Source organism: Rutidosis leptorrhynchoides, chromosome 2 (assembly GCF_046630445.1).
Source record: "Rutidosis leptorrhynchoides isolate AG116_Rl617_1_P2 chromosome 2, CSIRO_AGI_Rlap_v1, whole genome shotgun sequence".
Classification (NCBI taxonomy): Eukaryota; Viridiplantae; Streptophyta; class Magnoliopsida; order Asterales; family Asteraceae; genus Rutidosis; species Rutidosis leptorrhynchoides.
This window is the reverse complement of record NC_092334.1, coordinates 167,271,803-167,286,304: the sequence shown is the minus strand read 5'-3', so window position 1 is coordinate 167,286,304 and position 14,502 is coordinate 167,271,803.

Sequence of the window (14,502 nt, the reverse complement as noted above, 5' to 3'; positions counted from 1 at the left end):
TAATGTATATGAACGAGTCCTTTCAGTTGGTATCAGAGCGGTGGTCTTAGCGAACCAGGTCTTGCATTAGTGTGTCTAACTGATAGTTGTTAAGATGCATTAGTGAGTCTGGACTTCGACCGTGTCTGCATGTCAAAAGTTTTGCTTATCATTTTTAGTCGGAAATCATCTACTTACCATCCTTAGGAAATTACCTGCTTATCATTCTTAAGTCTAGACGCGTTTTCCTACATTTATTGCATAATAGTGTATAGACAAATTCTTATCTTAGAATATCTGTTACTGTGAACTTTGACTGACATCTTTCAAAGATTCCTCCGTAATTTATGGGATTTTGGTATTATATATACATATGTAAATTATATATTGAAGAATACCAAATCTAAATTCTACAATCTATTTCATACCAAAAAAAAAAAAAATCTTTCCCTGATCATACAAGATGGATCCCTCAACCAGTTCAAGTTCCTCGGATTCCGACAGCTATGCCGATATGGATTTCCACATGAACTCCGAAAGCAGTGTGACCGGAATGGATCAACCAATTAGCCATCATCTATTCTGGATGAATTGGGGATGGGTTCGTAATCTACTTAACCATTGGAGACAAGAAGAAGGCAATCCCTTTCATCCACCACATTGCCCTCTTGGCAATGAACCTGAAGCACTTACCGGCGAACCTGTCCGAAACACCATTTTCTCTCTTATTTCCAGAGTATCTCGTCATAATTGTATACTACACCAAATTCTAGATCTTATTTATCCGCTCGTCCGAACCTACAATCACCCCGGTGTAATAGAAGAAGTCAACGAGCTTCGCGCTCGGGTAGTGGCTTTGGAGAATATGGTGCAAAGGTTACAAACACCAGCAGCAGCACCAGCAGCATAACCAGTACCACCATCAACAACATCAACAGTACCATTACCACCACCAACAACAACCGCATCGCAAACCTCAACTTCACAATCTGTCCCACGAGCATCGACGTCATACGCCATGTAGATACCAAGGAATACCACAACGATGAAGTATTGATTCATAACTTCATTGGGGAAAACATTCTACGGCGATTATGTAATTTCTAAAGTTTAGAAATTATCTATCCTAGCCTTAACCATAAATCAAATGAGTTTAATTTAATATTAACTCATTAAATCAATATTACATCTGAAGAAATATACACATATATATTTCCATAAAGACTGTAATAAAATTCTTTTGTATAAAATATTAATTGTGAATTTTTTTTTAACGGGTAGGTAATACCCGAGAGATATATAAATTCACAATTAATATGTTACATTCTTCGAATCCGATTCAGCAAATCATCCATTATACTCCCTACTTTCACAACAATATACATTCTTTTATAGAAATCAAAACAACCATACTCATTCAAAAATCTAATTACATATTCTGATTTTGAAATCGCCGAATTCAATTCAAGTTATAACTGGTATCATCACTCTTAGATTCTTACATCTTTCAAAGCTATACTTTAACTTCAAAACTGTGTTAGAACATCGTATGTATATTAACGATTATAATCTGTGTTCAAGCCCTTCGAAATACCTGAAGACACTTCAAATAATGAACAATCGAGATGATGAACTAACCACATGTTATCCACAGTTACGTACCTGAAAAACTCTTGAAACCAGAGTCATAATTTAACATGTATCCATGTCAGACCTTTTGGCATTTACTAGCTAAAATAACTTTTCAATCCCTTCTAAAAATAAACAATTTTGTCACAGCTCCAGCAAACCAACTTCAATTGTTCATTCGAATAAGCCTTATTATAATGATTACCCCTTCATCATTGTTACCGGGGAACCTTTCATATCTCGCCACATTAGCAGTAAACTTATCAATAACTTCATTAACCTTCGACTTAAGCCTCTCTGAAAAGCCACTATACTTATTCATTAAAACCCCATCATGTACTTACCTACATCTTGTAACAATAATTGTCACAACAACTAATGGGAATTAGCAATCAGTATTTTGAATTTCGCGACAATTTTACGTCAAAAGTTATACATATAACGTCTATCTCCTAGACTTACATACTTCGAATGTGAATTTTCTGAAAAACATCCCAAACTATGAACTAGTTCTCCGAAATTGGAAAAATGTTGATGAAGCAGCAAAAACTGTAAACGACTTTAACAGTCAAAAATTTGATGATAAAGAATAGTATGGTGGTAAAGCTGAGAAAAAGAGAAGGTTTGAAACTGGAAAACGGATTGAGCAGACCATGAAGGAGGCTGTGGACAAATCACAAAGACTAAACCTGCCTTCAAAGGATCCAAATGATTCAGTGTCTACTGAAATCATTAGCAAACAACTTACTTCTTATTCTAAACCTTCACAGACAAATCTTCTTCATCATCCATATTATCGTATCTTTTATTATAATATCTTCGATATTCCTGAAGATATTTTCACAACTATTCTTATCCGAAATCTTTTATCTCTTCGCAATATCTGCGTTACAACATAAAAAGAAACTTTGTTAGTTTCTAAATTCAAAAAAAAAATTTGAATTTAAAATAGGAATGTTTTTGAAGTAGTGTTGGGAATTGAAGCATGAGTTAGTATAATATAATGACACTTGATCAACGTGATTATATTACAGTAAGTCATGCTGAGTTTCTAATGGAACGTGATGATTCACAGAACATACCGTCATCATGTACTGTTTACACGACTCTTACATTCTACCCAATTTCCAAACATATTAAGAACATATCATCTTGATAGCTCTATATTTTCGGATATTCTGGTAATTTGCCAAATCAAGATCGTGCCATTAAGATTTTCTTCTTGGAACATTAACTATGTTCATCCAAAAATTCATATCTATGAATTCTGGACCATTATCCGCTTGACTTAAGGTCGGGAAGAGAAAACGAAAGCATGAAGCTCCGAAATATAATGGAGAATACAAAGCCCGATAACAATCCCGAAATTACAAACCGAGTATATCAATGCGTATAGCAATATAAAGACACGGGAGAATAAAAAAACACAATAACCCCAAGGTAATGGTAGAAGAAAATAACTTCCTCCGGTGGTAGATGAAAAAGAAGAATGACAGATATGAAAGTTAAGAGCATATCAAAAATCAATACTGGATGAAGCATATTAACGAATGCTTTAAAGTATGAATTGGGGAGAAATACTAGAAGGTGTGAGCTGTGGAAATAAAGAAACGAAGGGGGTGGAATTATAGTAAAATACCAGACAGAGAAATCGAGACAGATTATCGCATTTAATCAAAGAAGATCCTGATTTCCTTAATCGCCGAAGAACCAAATCTTATTGCAAAGATTTTCTTTAAATCCCATGAATTCTGAAAATCAATCATAACTACGTCATCGGTTAAAACGAATATACGTTTACTCATTTCACTCTCTTGCGATAGCTTCACTTATACTCTTCGCGTAATCAAATTGTTTTATCTATATTACTCAATGATGATAAAACTCTATTTATCAACTCATATTCGTCATGAAAACATTTTTATAGTTAGCCATGACGACCTTGATCAAATTTCGGGACGAAATTTCTTTAACGGGTAGGTACTGTGACGACCCGGAAATTTCCGACCAAATTTAAACTTAACCTTTATATGTTTCCGACACGATAAGCAGAATTTGTAATGTTGAATCTCAAAAAGTTTGGAACTACATTCATGTAATCAATTACCCTTTGACCGTGTTCGACGATTCACGAACAATTATGTGTATATAGATATGTATATATAATATATAATATTAACTGAAAACATTAACAAAGTATTAGATATATGATACTTTACATGAACATATTTGTTTCGATATATTTATCGACAGAATTAAGAGATAATATCAAATAATTGAATTATCAGATACATTATGATATGATTACGGGCCTATGTTATGAGGTCCACTGTGATTTAAGAAATCTATTCTTTTTGACAACTCAATACTTAACCAGTATGATAAAGATAACGATATTTATATTTTATTTTATTAAATATATAAAACGATTTAAATTAATATTATATATTTTTTATACGCGTATTATACGTACATAGTTTTATACTTTTACTATACTTTAACTTTAACTTTACTTTACTTTTACTTTACTTTAATTTTAATAATTCATACTTTAATAATTCACTTTAATAATTCATACTTTAATAATTCACTTTAATAATTCATACTTTAATAATTCACTTTAATAATTCATACTTTAATAATTCACTTTAATAATTCATACTTTAATAATTCACTTTAATAATTCATACTTTAATAATTCAAAAATCTATTATAAATAGAATTCAATAGGTTTCATTATTTCATAGAAACTTGAAAATATATTTCTCTAAACTCTCTCAATCGAATTACATATATATATATATTTACTTAGTATTATTTCAAGATATTATTAGTATACATAAAATACTACGACGGAGTTATATTCAGACGATTTCAAAATAAGTTTTCAAATGGGATAGAGCTAAGGAAATTATGGGTTATAGCTATGAAGGTTATGGGTATTGATCGAGGGTATTGCTCGTGAGGTCAACCTAACGTTTATCATTTTCGTTGCGTCTACGTACTTTTCTGCAATATTGAATCACAATATTGATACGTGAGCATTCATATCTTATCTTTTATATATTAATAGTGTATCCCTAACTAGTGCTCGAGTATATATGATTATGCATGTTTGTATGCTTAGTTTCGTCGTTAAATAGTTTATGATAAATCACGAATTTGATACATATGCTACTGAAATAAGTTATATGATATGCATGTCGTTGAAAAGCTGAAGAAAAAATTAATAATTTTTCATTTAGAAATCGTGTGGTTTCGATGAATGGATTAAAAGATATGGTCAACTGAATTATCATTAATTTTAATATTATTAAAACGATTATTATAACTGTTATCAGTTGATGTTATTGCTAAAATTATCTTTATTACTAAAAATTAATATTTTTATTGAAACTATCATTTTATTATTTTTATCATTATCATTATTATCAATATTATTTTATCAAATAAATATGCGTACAAAGATATTTTTACCACACGTAATGTAATTACATTAATAATACATACCACTATATTTTTATGATATTAAGTGAATTTTATAAATTTTATTACTTGAGATATATAAAAGTATATTTTTATCATATATGAATTTTAATATAAATTTTTATTTATTAATAAATGACTTGTATTATTTAGTATAATAAGATCTGATAAATATATTTAAATATATAAAACTACTATATATAAGTTATATAATAAACATGTATAGATTTTGGAAGTCATTTTGGGTCAAGTTGACTTTTGTTGACTTTTGCATGTCGGTCTCGAGCATTAGGATTGTGATACACTACGACTTGACCTAAATTGTTACACATATATTGACCAACATATAAATATATATACTTAATATAGGTTCGTGAATCCGAGACAAACCCTGCACTTGTTCAGTGCCGTCATATACATAATTGCTACGAAATACAGTATTGTGAGTTTCATTTGCTCCCTTTTATATATATTTTTGGGACTGAGAATACATGCGCTGTTTTTATAAATGTTTTACGAAATAGGCACAAGTACTAAAACTAATTCTATGTGGGTTTAAACCAGAAATATACCCTTAGCTTGGTAACATTAAACTACTTGTCTATGTACGGTAGGCGCGAATCCTAAAGATAGATCTATTGGGTCTGACAAACCCCATCCTGACTATGGGATGCTTTAGTACTTCGAGGTTATTTTAAACATACCTGATCTGGTGTACTTCAGAGGGTAAAACATGAACGTTAAGGCTTGTTACCGGGTGCCTACAACTTATAGAATACTTTTATACACTTGCGAGTGTACGAATATTTATAGAAACTGAAATCTTGTGGTCTATTACTATTACGGAAATGATGGATTATGATAAACTAATGAACTCACCAACCTTTTGGTTGACACTTTAAAGCATGTTTATTCTCAGGTATTAAAGAAATCTTCCGCTGTGCATTAGCTCATTTTAAGGATATTACTTGGAGTCATTCAAGACATACTTTGAAAGACGTTGCATTCGAGTCGTTGAGTTCATCAAGATTAATATTAAGTCAATTATAGTTGGATGTAATATGAAATGGTATGCATGCCGTCAATTTTTGATGTAAAGAAAGTTTGTCTTTTAAAAACGAATGCAATGTTTGTAAAACGTATCATATAGAGGTCAAATACCTCGCGATGTAATCAACTATTGTGAATCGTTTATAATGTATATGAACGGGTCCTTTCACCTAAAAACTAGAGTGGCGAGAAATAAGAAAGAAAAAAAGCGCGTCGGAAAACGTCGAAAAAATAAAAGGTTAAAAAATAATAAAAAGAACGTAGCGCGTCGAAACTTAAAAGTCTAAAAACTAAGAATTAAAAGTTGCGTCTAATAATATTAAAGCTTAAAAGAAATACTATATCCCAAATGGCAATAACTTAAAAAGGTACTAAAATATAAAAACGGCGCCGCAAAATTCTAAAGCATCTAAATCTTAGTCTAAAGAAAAAGCACTTAAGGGATTTTACGGCAAAGCCTAAAAATTAGAAATAAAAATAACTATGGCAAAAACTAAGTTTAAAACTAAGTACGAGCGATAAAATACAAATATTACGCTAAAACAAATAAAAAGATACAAAATATAAAAATAATCTTAAAGTTGTAAAAAGTACAATTTTTATAAAAATATTATTTTTATATTATTTATTTTATAAAAGTATTAATTTTATAATTTATTAAAACTAAATAAACTAAATATACAAATTAATTAATATCTAAAATTAATTAATATAATAACTAACCCTAATTAGGGTTTAATATTAATAATAATTAATAATAATTCGTAATTAATGCTGTCGGCAGGTTCAGTAGGGCGTGTCAGGTCAGGCCATGCGATCGCATGGTTTTACAACACCCGGCTCATGCGATCGCATGGGCCTGGGTTCCATTTTTTTTTTATTTTAAAGGAATTTTATATTGTTTTTCTAAAAAATAATATACAAATATATTTATACAAATATATTTTAAAAATATAGCGTTTCGCCGGTTTCCACGGCAGCGGCGCCAAAAATACTTGATGTTATGCGAGGGGTATATGAAATAGCTTATATTTTTACAACGAAATACTATTAAATACGATACAATTTTACACAAGATATTTATTTATTTATAGAATGGATATACCTTAACCTTACTACAACACTTATAGGCAGTGTACCTAATCGTACAATAGTGTAGTTTTTAGTAAGTCCGGTTCGTTCCACAGGGATACACTTAAACAAGCTTAACGCTATATTAGTTTAACTTATAAAAATAAAAATATATATATAACTATTATTATTATTATTATTATTATAAAAGGGGGTTTTTACCGTTTAATGACCGGTTTGTCGATTTTTAAAAACTTTAGTCGCAGTTAAAACCTAATGTAAAATATTAAATAAATAAAAGACTTAATTTAAAGCGTAAAATAATTAACGATAATGAAATTGCAATAAATAAAAGTACGATAATTAAAAAGTACGATAATTAAAAGTGCAATTAAATACAATGACAATAAATAAAAGTGCGATAATTAGAAGTGCAATTAAATATGAAAAATAAAGGAATTATGCTTATTTAAACTTCCGTAATCATGATGTTTGACGAGTTGATTTTAGTTTATTCCCATGGGTTAATTGTCCTTTGTCCTGGATTATTTAATATGTCCGTCTGGTTTTTTTCCATAACAGTCCATCAGTCATAAATATAAAGTGCGAGTGTCCTCGTCAAATTATCCTTATATCCGAAGTCAAACATTCCAACTAATTGGGGACTTAAACTGTAACAAGGTTTTAATACTTTGTTTAATAATTACACCAGGATATCGACTGCGTGTAACCCAAGGTTTTAATACTTTGTTATCAATTATTCTAAGTGTCCTTGTACATAATTTCACCCCTGTTTTAATAAGTCCATAGACTATTAATCCATTCCCATGTCCGGTTAAATGAACGATTATTCGTACATATAAATATCCCGCCCATCGTGTCCGATCGAGTGTATATGGTTATTTATAGGTACGTTCAATTGTAAGTCTTTATATTAAATTAAAAAACTATCATTTAGTTAAACAAATATAAAACCCATTAATAGCCCATAGTCTAATTTCCACAAGTGTCGTCCTTTTGTTCAAACCCCAATTATGGTACAAATCCCAATTACCCAATTTTAAATATTTTAGCCTAACATCACGATTACTTCAGCTCAAATAAGCATAATAATAACTTAAGTACGAGACATTAATTTAAAAAGGAGAACATAACTTACATTAAGTATTTATCGCGTAGCTTTACACAGACAAAACTTTGACTTTAAAACCCGTAAAATAACTTTTACATAACCCAAACTAATCTAATATAAAACTAACCTATATTATATATATATATATATATATATATATATATATATATATATATATATATATTATATATTACAGAGGGAGTATATATGTATATGTGTGTTTAAACTCGTCTCCCAAACTTGCAATTTATAGGAATGTGGCCTGACTTTTCAGCTCATGCGATCGCATGAGATTATAACTACCAGGCCATGCGATCGCATGGCCACCAGGATCAAGCCAAGTTGCCTTGTTTTCTAGCTTGCCGACTTTTTTATTTAATAATATAATATATAAATAATTTATATAATTATTTAAATATTATATTATATTCTTGTGCATAGTAGACTCATAATTTTTGGTCCGTTGCGTCGGGCGTTGATAGTTGACTTTGGGCCCGGTTCCGGATTTTCGAACGTCCTTTCGTATAATTTAATATCTTGTACTTTGCGTTCCGAAACTTGTACTCTTGTCATTTTGATGTTTCTTATCAATAATTTGAACCACTTGGATTGTATCTTGTACATTTGAGCTTTTTGGTCATTTGCGTCTTCAAATCGTCGTTTTCACCTTTTATCTTCGCACTTATTTAATATAAACGATTACAACTTACAATAGGACAATTACAACTAAATAATTTACATATTGGGAGGATATTGCTACTAAATATATGTTCATTTGGAGCACTATCAGTTCATAATTAATATGTTATACTGTACATTCTTCAACTTTGATTCAAAAAAATTATTAACTATGTTCACAGCGATATACAATCGTTTCCATACAAATTCAATTACATATTCTGATATTGACGGATCAGAATCCAAGTCAAGATTTAACGGGTGACATCATTCTTAGATCTCTACATCTTTCAAAGCTATACTTTGACTTCAAAAATGTGAAAGATCCTTTAGCATTGTTATTACTGAAAATAATATTGCAATCCCTTTTTAAAGTATCCAGTTTTACCACACTTTCAACCAGTTAACTTCGACTTTTCAGATTAACCTTATTATAACCTTGACATATACGTTCTTGTTACTGGGGAACCTTTCATGTCCCACCACATTAGCAGTAAATTTACCAACAACTTCATTTATCCTTGATCTTCCGAAAAATCCTTATACTCATTGAAATCCTATCATGTACTCATCCACATCTTGTAACGGTAATTGCAATACCAACTACCGAGAATTAGAAATCAGTATTTTGAATCTCGCAGTATTTTCTACGACAACAGTTATATATAGATAACATCTACCTTCTAGACTTACATACTTCGAATGTGAAGTTTCTGAAAAACATCCCAAACTATGAACTAGTTCTCTGAAATTGGAACAATGCTGATGAAGCAGCAAAAACTGTAAACGACCTTAACAGTCAAAAGTTTGATGATAAAGAATAGTATTGTGGTAAAGCTGAGAAAAAGAGAAGGTTTGAAACTGGAAAACGGATTGAGCAAACCATGAAGGAGGCTGTGGACAAATCACAAGGACGAAATCTACCTTCAAAGGATCCAAATGATTCAGTGTCTGCTAAAATCGTTAGCAAACACCTTACTCCTCATTCTAAACCTTCACAGACAAACTTTCCGCATCATTCTTTGATTCCAGATATTTTGAAATTCTAAGATATCATCGTATCTTTCATTATAAATATCCTCGCTATTTCTGGAGATATCTTCATAACTATTCTTATCTGAAACCATTCATATCTTCGCGCTATCTGTTTTACGTCATAAAAGAAACTATTTTAGTTTCTAAATTCTGAAACCTTCAAGTTTAAAATATGAATGTTTTGAATTAATGTTGAAAACTGAAGCATGAATTAGTATAATATAATGACACTTGATCAATGTGATTATATTACAGTAAGTCATGCTGAATTTCTAATGGAACGTGATAAAGGTTCACAGATCCCACCCTCATCATGTACCATGTTACATAACTCTTTCATTCTATATAATCTCTAAATATATCAAGAAAATATATTTCTTGATGATTCGGTCTTTTCCGGATATTCTGGTAATTTGACAAATCAAGATCGTGCCATTACAATTTCTTTCTTAGAACATTAACTATATCCATTTCAAAATCCATACCTACGAATTCTAGACCATTATTCGCTTGACTTGAAGGCGAGAATAGAGAACGAAAGCATGAAGCTTCGAAATATAACAGAGAATATAAAGCCCGATAAAAACACATAAATTACAAACCATGTATATCAATAAGTATTGCAACATAAAGACACGGAAGAACTAAAAACACTATAAAGCCAAGAGTATAGTAAAAGTGAATAGATTCCTCCGGCGGCAGATGAAAAAGAAGAATGATAGATATGAAAGTTAGGAGTATATCAAGAATCAGAACTGGATGAAGCATCTTCACAATCTATTAAGAAGTATTAAATAAGGAAGAAGATTATGGGAGTGGTGAAAATAAATGAAACGGAAGAGGTCAATTTATAGCGAAATATCAGACATGGCAATCGAGGCAGATTAAACATTTAATCGAAGAAAATCCTAATTTCCGCAAATTCTGAAGTATCAAATCCTATTTAGATAATGAAGATTTTCTATTCCTTAAATTCTGAAAATCAATCGTTACTATGTCAAGAGTTAAAAACGAATCTCTATTTTCTCATTTCACTCTTTTACGATAACTTCTCTCATACGCTTCGAGTAATTGGATTGTTTTATCCATATTATTCAACGGTAACAAAACTCTATTTATCAACTCATGTACTTCATGAAAACATTTTTATTGTTAGCCATGACGACCTCACTCAAATTTCGGGACGAAATTTCTTTAACGGGGAGGTACTGTGATGACCCGGAAATTTTTGATCAAAATTAAACTTAATCTTTGTATGTTTTCGACAAGATAAGCAAATGGATATGTTGATTTAAAACGATTTCATACGTTTAATTGTGCATTGGACTTAACCCTACGATTCACGAATAAACTGTAAGTAAAAACTGGAAACCATTATGACTTATATATTATATGATTTTACTTTATTAAATGACAATGTTTTATGATATAACAATTTCTACTATTTAACTCTTTTAAAGAATGATTTTGAATATAACTAATTCTGGAAAACTAAATTATATTTATTCGATTTAGTACGAACACGTTTTTCGATATAATAGAATTTGATTATAAAGTGTTTTTATGGATTTTCAATGATATGAAAATAAAAATAAAATAAAGATTTCTAATGAGCACCAAAAGACTACAACATTTCATCTCAAGATTGCAAGTTAAAATGATGGAAATCACTAAACCTCTACATTTGCACGAGAAAAATCATAACTAAATCATACTGACTCGAAAAAGGGTGATTCTGGTGTCCAGACGTCCGTAACTCAAAAATCTACAACTTTCGTGAAGACACCATACACGAAACGCGTACCTATCTACGTGTAACACGTAATGTTTTTCGACATAAAAAGTTTGTCGACATAAAAAGTGATGGCGACTTGCTTTTTCTCAGATTAGGCACATTTTATTATTATTATTATTATTATTATTATTATTATTATTATATTATTAAATTTATATTATTATATTATATATATGTATGTATATATATATATATATATATATATATATATATATATATATATATATATATATATATATATATATATATATCGTCCGCATCAAAATTTGATATTACTCCGTATCGTTTGATCTATAATTACTCCACATCAATTTTATTTTTATTTTTCAAAACGGGTTTACAAACCGATTATAACTAAGAAAATTATGGGTTATGGATATGGAGGTTATGGGTAATATTCATGGTTATTGTTCGTGAGGTCAACCTAATATCTATCCGTTCCGTTGCGTCTATGTACTCTCCTGCAATATTGAATCACAATATTGATACGTTGAGATCTACGGTTATTTGGTAATCCGAGTTTCAGTCACATTTTGGTGAACGACTTTATATGCTGCTAAGGTGAGTTTCATATGCTCCCTTTTTAATTGCTTTTGCAATCTATATTTTTGGGCTGAGAATACATGCACTTTATTTTAAACAATGGACACAAGTACATACTTAATTCTACACTGAGTTTGAACCGAAAATCCCTTAGCTTTGGTAACTAGTAACTGCCGGTTATAAGAACTGGTAGGCGCGAGTAGTTATATATGGATCCATAGGGCTTGACATCCCCGTCTGTTCCAGGTATAAAAAGCCTGGCCTGAACTATAAAACAGACGTATGCTATTTGAGTTTAGTACACATTGGATTGCATGTATTGTACATGTTGATTGCATGTATGTTAAAATAGGGGTACTTATTATATATACGTTAAAGTTTAGTTACCAGGGTGCTCAATCTTGTAGAATATTTGATAAACGTTTCTGGATGAAACAACTGAAATATTGTGATCCACTTTTATATAATCTATTGATAAACGTTTCTGGATGAAACAACTAAAATCTTGTGATTCACCTTTATATACAGATTATACGAAACAATAAAACTATGAACTCACCAACCTTTGTGTTGACACTTGTTAGCATGTTTATTCTCAGGTTTCCTAGAAGTCTTCCGCTGTTTGCTTATATGTTAGACAAGCTATGTGCATGGAGTCTTACATGGCATATTTTTCAAGGAAACGTTGCATTCGCCAAATTATCACCGTGTATCTTATTTTGACCGCATTGTCAACGGAAGTATTACTGTAAACTATTATTTACGGTGATTGTCTATATATAGAAATCATCAGATGTCGAAAACCTTTGATTTAAATATTCATTTATGGTGTGCCTTTTCAAAAGAATGCAATGTTTACAAAACGTATCATATAGAGGTCAAATACCTCGTAATGAAATCGATGAATGACGTGTTCGTCCATATGGATTTGGAGCGATCATCACAACTTGAGACCAAGTTTACGACTGAACTCGTGCACACCCCCATTGGATTCCGAGTAAGATGAGAATGAGTCATTGTTTTGATTTGACGAGTTAGCATTATACTTACTCGATCCCAAATTTTTTGCACAGGATGAACACGTTGAACGAATAGGAAGTGTATTATTGTGATCTTTTCTAGCAGCTGCTTTCATGTTCAATATCCTAGATGATGCTTTCCAATTTCGCAACATGCTTCTGCAACAATCTTTTTTGGTCGAGCTGCTCATGTGGTTACCTTTCTTTCTTGGAGTAACATGAGCATTTTTTGATGCCCTGGGACGAGTGTTTTTTGGAATTTCTTTGTTTGTGGGACTAACAGAAACGTTTTTTTAGTTGCCATGGTCCTTTTTGGCCTACAATCATGTTTACCAAAACTATCTTTGTCAGTCATCTTTTTTGGCCCACCATCATGCTGGCCCACAAAACTTCGTGCTTACCAAGTTTTAACTTTCCAGTCCTAAGTGGGCTAAAAGGATTCGTCACATCCTCAACAGGCCCAATAGGTGTGGAAAGGCCATTAAACTCATTATCTTGTTCACGAAGTCCATCAGGCCCATCAGAAGGAACATTAGCCGATGTAGGGTTTATAGGATCAATATAGACGTTATCTGAGGAGTTTTCAATGTCATCATCTTCACAGCCCCCAATGTCTGACAAAATCTTGCTTTTTTCGTTTTTTGAGGAAAAATTATCATTATTCTTTTCTTGGAAAGGTGTCCCAGAGTTATTACACCCTGACTCTTCATCTTCAATCCTCTTCTCATCACTAACATTCTTTTGACTGGAATTACTGATCAGAATATGCTGATCGTAATTAGACTGCTCAAGAACATGATTACATTCACCATCCATTATTGGAAAATCATCATCTAAGACATCAAAAGTATCGTCCACAAATTCGTCATCATTCGAATCATGATTTTTATCATCATCATCAACCTGGTTATCATCATCCAACCCTTCAATATCATCTTTGTTTTCCCCTTCACTTGTGTGATTTAATTTAGACTCTAAAAGAATATGACGAGGAGGACTTTCTTTGACTGTAACATACAATAACCATACATTCATCAATGGTGAGTTTTGCGGTACCATCGACGTATATAGCATCCATAATATGA